Source organism: Carassius carassius, chromosome 42 (genome assembly GCF_963082965.1).
Source record: "Carassius carassius chromosome 42, fCarCar2.1, whole genome shotgun sequence".
In the NCBI taxonomy this organism is placed as follows: Eukaryota; Metazoa; Chordata; class Actinopteri; order Cypriniformes; family Cyprinidae; genus Carassius; species Carassius carassius.
In genome coordinates, this window is record NC_081796.1 from 19,644,964 (window position 1) to 19,655,181 (window position 10,218).

Consider the following 10,218-nt stretch of genomic DNA (forward strand, 5'->3'; position numbering starts at 1 on the left):
ATACAATTAATTAAAAAATAATAATTTCTTCTGAATTTTAGATTCAGGAGCATTTTCATTACTGGTCTCCATTCCAGATCTCATGCTCTTTTGTGTACCTGATTCAATCTGTGAGGTCTTTGAGCAAACCACTGGAAGTATTATAAGCAAACTGGCAATAAGAGCCGCACAGACAACCAGTTATGTAAGTTTAATGTACTAAAATTTGAAAAGGTATGCTAAAAACTTATGTAAAGACTTATGTAGATCTCTCAGGACAGGCTGAGAAAATATTTAGAATGATTTTAAGAAGGGGAAAATGATATGTGTATTTATACATACACAACTCAGAATGCAAATCTTCTTTAATTACCATTAAATGTTAATATATTGGACTTTAACTTGGTTACAATCTGAAATCTACTTGAACGCAAATGTACAATACGATATTAGGATGCTGAAGTTCTGTTTCAACCTACTGCAAAATTAGTCTTTAGTCTCTTGTTCATGATGTGAAAGTGTTTTTGATTCATCCGAAAACATCAACAGGAGATGTTTTGGGTAAGAGCACACTCCATCTTGTATTCTGTAGAGCCGTTATTGTTCAGAGGCTTCAGGAAAAGTAGGGCAAGCTGTCTGTCTCTCGTGCCACCTCTGCAGGCCCCAGGGATGTGATTTTTCTCGGAGTGTGGGCGAGATCCTTGCGGGTGACAGGACACATCTGCCTTGTTTCTTTGCTATCCTTCTGTTTCTCTCTCGCTCTACCTGTCTTCTTATTAAGGATGGCATGAAATAAAAATCTGATGACTACGTAAATTGTCTCATATCATGAATCACACGTCCTGGAGCACACAGTTAAACGACATGTCTCTCTTGCATATGATCAGCTTACACTGGTGTTAAAACAGATTTCGGTTGCATCTTCTACCTTTCAGTGATGGTTTAACTACGAATCAAAATTTTGTCATCATTTAATAACCCGTACGTCATTACAAATTTTGTTTCTTTGATTTTAGTAAGCTTGGTTAAACAAATGATTTACATAAAAAAAATTGTTTTTTGAGTTTGTGCATATCAAGACTTCTAAAGCCATGTAATAGCTTTAGACCAAAAATTAAGTTGTTACTGTTCAGTCAATCTTCCACTCTAGAGTAGCTCAAAAAATCTCTTTAACGACCAACACTTGTAAACAGAGTATTTTATTGTACATAATATCTAATTAAGCCGTTTTGTCAAATCATGCAAAAAGCACGAAAATATTATTTAATCATGTGTTTAGAAAAACAGAGCAGTCGGCCATTTTACTCCAAAATGTCATGTCCTCCAAAATCATGCTTTTGTTAATCCTAATTATGATTATTGAAGTTAGAAGTTATTATAAATTATAATTATAAGATTGGGAAAAAAATTGATTTAAAAAATCATAATATAAAAGTCATAATTTTGACAAAAATTAGAATTATGACATTAAGAGTTATATTTATGAAATATTTATATTTATGAATTTTAGCCAAGATGCCGGGGTTACACCTCTACTCTTTTTCGAAGGACATCCTGGGATTTTTAATGACCACAGAGAGTCAGGACCTCGGTTTAACGTCTCATCCGAAAGACGGATGACAAAAATGTTAGACTTATGTCATAATTATGACTTTTTACCACATAATCTCAACTCTTTATCTGACAAAGTCATAATTATTATTTACCAAAGTATTGTTTTATTTCTTATGTGGTGGAAATGGACTTCCATAGTTGATGGAAATGACAAAAATAATAATAATAATAATGACAGAATTCTTGTGTCACTGCATGACACTGGTATTTTTTACAGTTTTTCTCAATTGTTTACACACATTTTCTGAAAGCATGCCTCATATTCTCAAAACTCTACACACAAATCCAAAAACACACACACAATGGGCAAAACCCCTCAATGCTCCTGCAAAATGAAACTTTACATTCAAAACAATGTTATTTCTTCTCAAAATGGTATTTTGTTTTCAAATGACACACACAAACCATCATATGAATAGACATTTATAAGAACCATTTGAACACTGATGTGCTCAGTGTAAAACACTATGATGAATGGAAAACACTTATTCTCCATTAATCATAATCAGTGTTACACTTACTACAGACAGTACATACATAAGTGTGTTGTAAAATATTTGAGAATATTGTTTTTACAGAACACACAAATACACGGTAACGAATATATTTAATTTTTCCCACAAAAACAATGTACACACTGTACATCCCAACCAACACAAAGTAGGACATACAGTGGTCTACATACAAAACAACAGAAGAATTTACTGTATACAGTTACAGTAATACTGTAAAAAAAACACTATGCTGCATCCTCTCTTCTGTTGCGGTCTGGCCACAGCACCTCATCCACATCACAAGCAATGTTTTCCCTGGCCAAGCAGTGGGGGAAATATCGCCTAGCATGGCGATTCCAGCCATGAAAAGCATCAGCTGCTATATCTCCACATGCGTCCTCCATAGCTTGGAGAAGAGGTATACGCGTTTGAGGATTTCGGTCATACACTTTCCATCTCCAGGCAGAAAAAAAATCCTCAATAGGATTAAGGAATGGAGAATATACATTTATTCACTTAGCTGACGCTTTTATCCAAAGCGACTTACAATTGCCACATATGTCAGAGGTCGCACACCTCTGGGGCAACTAGGGGTTAAGTGTCTTGCATAGGGACACATTGGTGTCTCACAGTGGATTCGAACCCGGGTCTCTCACACCAAAGACATGTGTCTTATCCACTGCGCTAGCACCACCCCATGGGGGTATGGAGGGAGATAAACAACTAAAAAGCGTGGGTGGGCAGTGAACCAGTTACGAACCAGAGCAGCCCTGTGGAAACTTACGTTGTCCCAAATGACAACGTACCTGAGCTGCTCTGGGCCATCTACCTGATCTGGTGGAATGAGTGTGTTGTGTAGGGTGTCCAGGAATGTGATCAGATGGGCGGTGTTGTAGGGGCCAAGGGTAGCATGGTGATGGATGACGCCGTGATGGGTAATCGCTGAACACATTGTGATGTTCCCTCCGCGCTGGCCAGGGACTTCAACAATGGCACGCTGGCCGATTATATTCCTTCCCCTCTTTCGTCTTTTTGTGAGGTTGAACCCAACCTCATCAATGAAGATGAACTGGTGCTCCACTGCAGCCACCTCTAGCTCAAGGACTCTCTGAAACACACATGACAATATCAGAAATAGACATGGAGTGGTCACTATTGTGAAGCTCAATCGTTATGATTACAATATTGAAATATGTATAATTTACAGTAATGTATACAGTGTTGAGAGTATGCATCAATTGTGGGACTCACTTGCACATAGTTATGTCGCAATTCTTTGACTCTTTCTGAATTGCGTTCAAATGGCACCCTGTAGACCTGCTTCATCCTGAGATGATTTCTGCGCAAGACACGGTCCAGTGTTGAAAAGCTTACCCTATCAATATTTTGAAATATGTCATTGTTTTCTATTATCTTTCTTTGTATTTGCCGTAATGTTATGGCATTGTTTTCTAGGACCATGTTAATGATTTGAGTTTCCTGTTCAGGAGACAGAACACGTTCCCGACCGCCTTGTGTTGGTAATCTTTCAGTTCTGCCAAACAAATACATAGTAAAATAGTGTAAATACAAAGTAGGTATACATTTCCTATATACATGAAGCATACTTTACAGTATATTTACAGTCCTACAGAACAGTCCACGGGCAATACTGTACTACTGTACTCATTGAATACTGTATTTATATGTAGTACTGCAATTTTCTAGTGAGAGTAGATTTCTTACCTATTCTCATTTCGGAAAGTCCGGATGATGGATGCCACAGTGTACCTGCTCAAATTTGGCTGTACTCTTTGCCCAGCCTCCCTCATTGTTAGACCATGGTTGACCACATGATCAACTAAAGTGGCTCGGATCTCATCAGAGATTACGTTCCTTGGCCTTCCTCGTCCTCGTCCTCGTCCTCGTCCCCGTCCTCCTCCTCCTCCTCCTCCTCCTCCTACTCTCACTCCTCTGGCTCTGCCTCTGTTTCCAATGTTGGCATCCATTGTTCCATTGAAGAGCTCACCTGTTGCCCTTTTATGCTAAAGCTCTGATTGCTAATTGTAAAACTGTGTGACGGGTGTTTGCCCGCGTGATGAGTCAGTGTGCATATCTGAATGGCAGCGTGTTCCTTGTGAAAACAAGAAATTTTCCGCATGAAAATTGTGCCTAAAGCAGAGAATTGTGTGTAGTGTTTTGAAAAAAGTGTGTTTTAGAACTGCAGTTTGAGTGTAAAGCAGGAATTGTGCTTGTAGTTTAGCAGAATTGGCTCAGGGGGTTGGTGAATGAGTTACATGTTGTGGTCATTGTGTCTCAAGTACCAGAAAATGTGTGTAAACAATCGAGAAAAACTGTAATAAACTAATTTGTTTGAAAAAGATGTTTTAGGGAACTCTTAAAGAATTTCTGAGTCAATGGGCAAAAAAGAGCAGATAGACAAGCGTGTTTCCATATAAACTTCATAAACAAATAACAAAAAATAGCCTAGGAACACATTTACACAAGTACATTATCATTAGAGTCCTCACAGAAATTAGGGCCATTTGTACTGCATTGTGTTTCTAAAATTCCCTCCTGCTGATAACTCGAAAACAGCCCATGAGAGCAGATTACAGGCGGTGTGTGTGTGTGTGCATGTGTGTGTGTGTGTGTGGACGTCTGTGTGGATGTGTGATGCTCTCTCAGGAGCTTGCTGAAGGCTCGCTTGCTCCAATCAATGTGGCAAGCCTGGGTACTTTAGGCTGCTGGGAGATGTGCTTGCCTGGATCAATGAGGCAGAGCTGGCAGCCTGTTATAACTGACTCTTATTTAAACAAAGCACAAATACAAGAAACTGGGGAGAGAAGTTGAGACAAAGCAAGTTGCACGTGTTGCTCTGCACATGTGTATTGCGGTTATGGCAACAAAAAGACAAGAATGAGTAAATGATGATCCTAAAAAGCTCACACTCACTTATTAGGGAAAATATCAATGCAAATGCCTGATGAATTACCTCAAAAGTTAGTTGAAGAACTTTGATCAGCATTAAATGTTTGCTCAAGGGAAGCATTAACCTTCCTGTTTTTCCGAATGAATCGGGTCCTTCAGCTATTGGAACGGGGCCATGTGTTGATCAGGCCCCAGATGTCATTGACGTGTGTTTTCTTCAAAAGCAAGACGGGGGACTTGTCTATATGCTGTCCAATGATGCCTGTCTGAGCAGACCTGTAGTAGAAGAGAAAGAGAGTGAGTACAATTACTACAGAAATAAATCAATGCGTCCTTTCACTGAGCCAAGAAACATCTCCTGCTGATCAAAACGACCTGATGAGGGAAATGAATAATCAATATCGCTCTAGAGTGTTTGTGTGAGGTGATGAACCGTGAAAATATTTGTCATAAGAGTGACAACTATATCAATTGTAATCAGTGAATGGACATACAAATACTGTGTAGCCTCAATCATTTGCCAACCAGGGGGACTTTTATGTCGCTGTTTTTTTTTCTAAATGTCAATTTTGTCAACTTTTACTGTATGTGTATGTTTTATTGTTTCACGCCCAGGATTTCAATATACAGTTTAACTATGAAAATCCATTTTATATATATACCAGCAACATTTTTGGTTGAAATGTCCATATAAAGCACCCATTTTATTCCTAGATTGTTTACAATATAATTTCCAATACACAAAAAAAAGCTATTAAACAATACATATGTTTTGGAAATATTTATGACTTGAAAATAAAATTAAAACATCAAAATAAAAAATTTTATACTTGCAGAACATGTTTGAAGGAAGCATAATTTCCAAAAATCCACAGGGACCCTGTATATCCCAGGACGGCAGCCCTCTCTTATTGCTGGAGACATGAACACAGGTAAAAAGAAGAATATAACTAATTTATTGCATTTTTACTTCTTAACCTCAACTTTTCAGTGATTTCCATCTCTGTTTTCCCAAGAGGTGCATGGAGGAAAGCAGTCTAATTACTAAAGTTCCTGACTGCTTACTCAACTTTCTCTTACGAAACTCTGTGCAAACGTTTTCATTTTATCAGACTAGGAAACCCAGTTACACTTTCAGTCAGATGCAAGCAAACTCATAAGAAAATATAAGAATATTGCTTTATTGGCAGCAACAAACGCATGTTTACAGCTATCCACTTTAATGACAACAGTGAAATATTTATGATGGTGAATTCCGCTCACATAACTGTAGGGTGCTTCAAAGTCACAAAAATACACACAACTACATAAAGTTGCTTTAATGTTACATAAAGTTGCTTTAATTCACTCAAAACGTCCCTCTCTGATGTGTTTAAAGTTGGACAGTCCAAATCATTCTCGTGAGTCGATTTGTCCTAAACAGTTCTCTGAAAGCATTTTAGTGTAAATGTATGTGGTCAACTTTGACAACCTTTAGACAAAGCTGTTAATTTCTCCCACCTTCAACAAAAGCTAATTGAAAAATTCTGTTACTCACCCACACGATCCAAAATCTGTGTGCTGTTATTTTTTCAGATAAACAACCTTATACAGCTTTTGCCATATAGTTCATATTGATCAGGGAATGTAAAATATCAAAATCATTCACATCAAATGTGAATAAAAAAGAATAAAATGCAAAACAGTGCAAACAATCAAGTCGCAAAACGTTGTCCTTGTTATTACAGTAAGAATCTGTGTATCACAGTATGAACAGTGTGTATGACCGCTAATGAATTAACAACAAAACAAATCATCAAATTTAGAGAGAATCGATATCAGAGGTTCTGTAATAGAACACAGATGAAATGAAACAATGCAAATTAAGGTAAAAGTAAAGGTACAGAATATAATCAAACACTCTTTTCACATTAAAAGAGCAATTTCTCTTAGGAAATATGGAAAATTGGCAAAAAAGATGCTTTTTCGAATGTAAAATGTGTAGCTAGATACAGTGTATGTGTGTGATTGTGTGTCCTGTGGTTGAAAGCATTATGTTACGGATGGTTGGTTCTCTTGTTAAGGGGGTCCACAAGGGCATTCCTTGGGTGAGACCCAATTACAGTTTTTTCTGATTGCTTAAACACATTTTTTGTAACTATTGGCTACACACAAATAAGAAAACCTTTCACCCAATTATCAAAACATTGTAGTTCTCTTGCAAAAGCGAACACAGCTAGATTAACTCTTCACACCTTCGTAAAAATGGTGTTTTCGTATCAAACAGTAAACACAAGCCATCATCTACTAAGCACACAGTGTGCCAACTACACACTGATGGTATGAATACAAAACACATCTGGCTTTTGCTTTCTCGGTGTACAGATGTTAATTTGAGGTCATACTTTTGTCATAATGTCATGTAAACATACAAGGATCCAAACTTCAAGTATTGGTGTTTATTCACACTCATCAAAACCAAGACAAAGTCAGAACACAAAATAGTAATTTCAGAAAAAAAAAGAAAAAAAAAAGACAATTAGCCTACATCATGTCGTCTTTCTGGGTCCGGCCACAAAATTTCGTCCACATCGCATGCGACATCCTCCAGTCCAAGGCACCGGGGAAAATATCTCCTTGAATGCCGTATCCAGGCCTGACATGATGCCTGGTCAATATCTCTACATGCCTCCTCCATTGCCTGTAAAAGGGCTACCTGTTGATGAGGATGACGGTCGTTTCCAGGGCCAGGCAGAGAAGAACTCCTCGATGGGATTTAAGAATGAGATTATGGAGGGAGGTTGAGTGCCATGAAGGATGGGTGGTCTGTAAACCAGTTGCGGACCAAGCAGCCCTATGGAAACTAACATTGTCCCATATGATGACATATCGGGTATGCTCTGGTCTCTGAACAGTGAGCATGTCATGTAAGGAGTCCAGGAATGCAATAATGTGTGCAGTGTTGTACAGTATGGGCCTATGGTTGCATGATGGTGAACAACACCATTTTGGCTTATAGCTGCACACATGGTTATGTTACCACCACGTTGTCCTGGGACATTGATGATGGCACGGTGTCCAGTAATGTTCCTGCCACATCTCCTGGTTTTACTGAGGTTAAAACCGGCCTCATCTACAAAAAGCAATTCTGTAAAGTAACAATTTCAGTATTTTTGCATGTATGGTACTGTTGTGTTTCTCATAAGAGTATGGCAGTGCTACAAAGTACTTACCGATTCTCATTTCGAAATGTCCTAATGATGCTTGCCACAGTGTAGCGGCTCAAATTAGGCTGAACCCGTTGGCCAGCTTCCCTCAGAGTCATCCCATGGTTGATGACATGGTCCACTATTGTAGCTCTGATGTCATCAGTTATTCTATTTCTTACTCTTCTTACCCTTCCTCTTTCCCCTCCTTGTCCTCTTCCTCTAACTTCCTCTAACCCTCTCACTTCTTCACCTCCACGTCCTCTTCCTCCAACTTCTTCACCTCCACGTCCTCTCCCTCTGCCTCCTCGGCCTCCTCTGATTCTCACTCTTCTCACTCTTACTGCTCCTTCCATTGTACTCCACACAGACAGCTTACCTGTGGCTTATTTATAGTGCTTAGGCTGATTGCAAAGTGAACTAATTATCTAAAACAGTTTTCACATGTGAAAGTGTTATTGCAAAATATTGTTAATGATAGCCATACATGTGTATAATTTTGCTAGGAGTGTGTTGGAAATTTGGTAATTGATTGTAAGCAGTGAGTTGTGTTTAAAGTTCTGCAAAAAGAGTGTTGTGCAGTGAATTGTGCCTACAGTTTTGCAAAGTGTGTGTTACAAAATTGCAAACTGAGTGCAAAGCAGTGTTTGTGCTTTTAGTTTTGCAAACTCAGTGAGTGGTTTTGCTATACGTATTAATAGTTTTAGAAATTGTGCTACAAGAATCACGATTAGCGCTTAAGCATTCAGAAAAAAATGTAAAAGTCGCTGCTGTTGACAGTGGTGCAAGTCACTTATGCATGAAATAATCCCAGTGCTCACTAACAGTACTGTGTGCAATTGTTTGTGTGTGTGTGTGTGTGTGTGTGTGTGTGTGTGTGTGTGTGTGTGTGTGTGTGAGTGTGTGTGCGTGCGTGCGTGTGAAAGCTGCAGCATGTGCAGTATATTCACATGGTGAGGCTACGCTCACTATGGAGGATACAGGCTCCACTGTTGCCTGGTTACCAAATTAAACCTAGATTCTCTTAAACATGATCCTTTTGAATTGTTTTGTTTCCTTTTTCATCCCCACAACAAGCACAAAATCCTGCAAGTTTGAGAAACACATACAGTGTTCATATCAAGCACAGAATATGAAATGTTATTCAGAGTGACAGGTAGTATATCTTTAGCTTGACCTAGAAATATAGAGAATTATCAGATAGAACTGGAGAGATTGGGATTACAAAAGTACAGTGGGATAAAAATGGCTGGCATTACTGAGGATCTGTTATGAACAGAAGTGCCATTTGCAACCATTGATTTTCACATCCAGAGGCTCTTCTGTGGTTACAGCTAGGTTAGAATAAAAAGTTTATTCATATGATTCAGTTATACGTTTAGTAAACACTAATATATAAACAAAATATATGCAAATTTTGGTAAGACAACATTATGTAAGATTATATATATATATATATATATGAAACCTTATATATATATATATATATATATATATAAATAAATAAATATATATATATGTCTTAACACTTAATAATAAATGTATATTTTAATATCTAAACATTAATATCTTTATATATGATCTTAATATATGAAAATTGATTTCTTTCTCCACTGGGAATTTGTCAAACTTTTTGCTTAAAACAAGTTTATTCATATGTTTCAGTTATAATAAATGAATTAAGTTACAAGATTTTGTATATAGAGATAATAATAATAATAATAATAATAATAATGATACTAATAATAATAATCAGTATTTTTTTTCTTGATTTTCAGTAAACAATAATATATAAACCAAATATATTCATAAGCAAATGTTTGTAAGACAACTTTATGTAAGATTTTTCTTCATTGGAAATTTTTAAAGTATAAATTTAACAAAACCTTATGCTTAAAACAAGTTTATTAGAATGATTCAGTTATATGTTTCCCATTAATGAAGTTATAACACTGTCTATAGAGAAACAAATATAGTATATTCAGTATATTGAAATATATATTTCAGCATGTTTTTCTTGATTTTCAGTTAAATAA

At 37.1% G+C, this 10,218-nt stretch overlaps 1 long non-coding RNA gene across 1 annotated transcript; it reads left to right on the forward strand.

Moving 5' to 3' along the window:
- Positions 1–5,136: 5,136 nt before the first annotated feature.
- On the forward strand, positions 5,137–6,120 carry LOC132124508 (uncharacterized). Its single transcript, XR_009426773.1, has 2 exons — positions 5,137–5,275; positions 5,834–6,120. It is a non-coding gene; the product is annotated as an uncharacterized LOC132124508 (long non-coding RNA).
- The last annotated feature ends 4,098 nt before the right edge of the window (positions 6,121–10,218 follow it).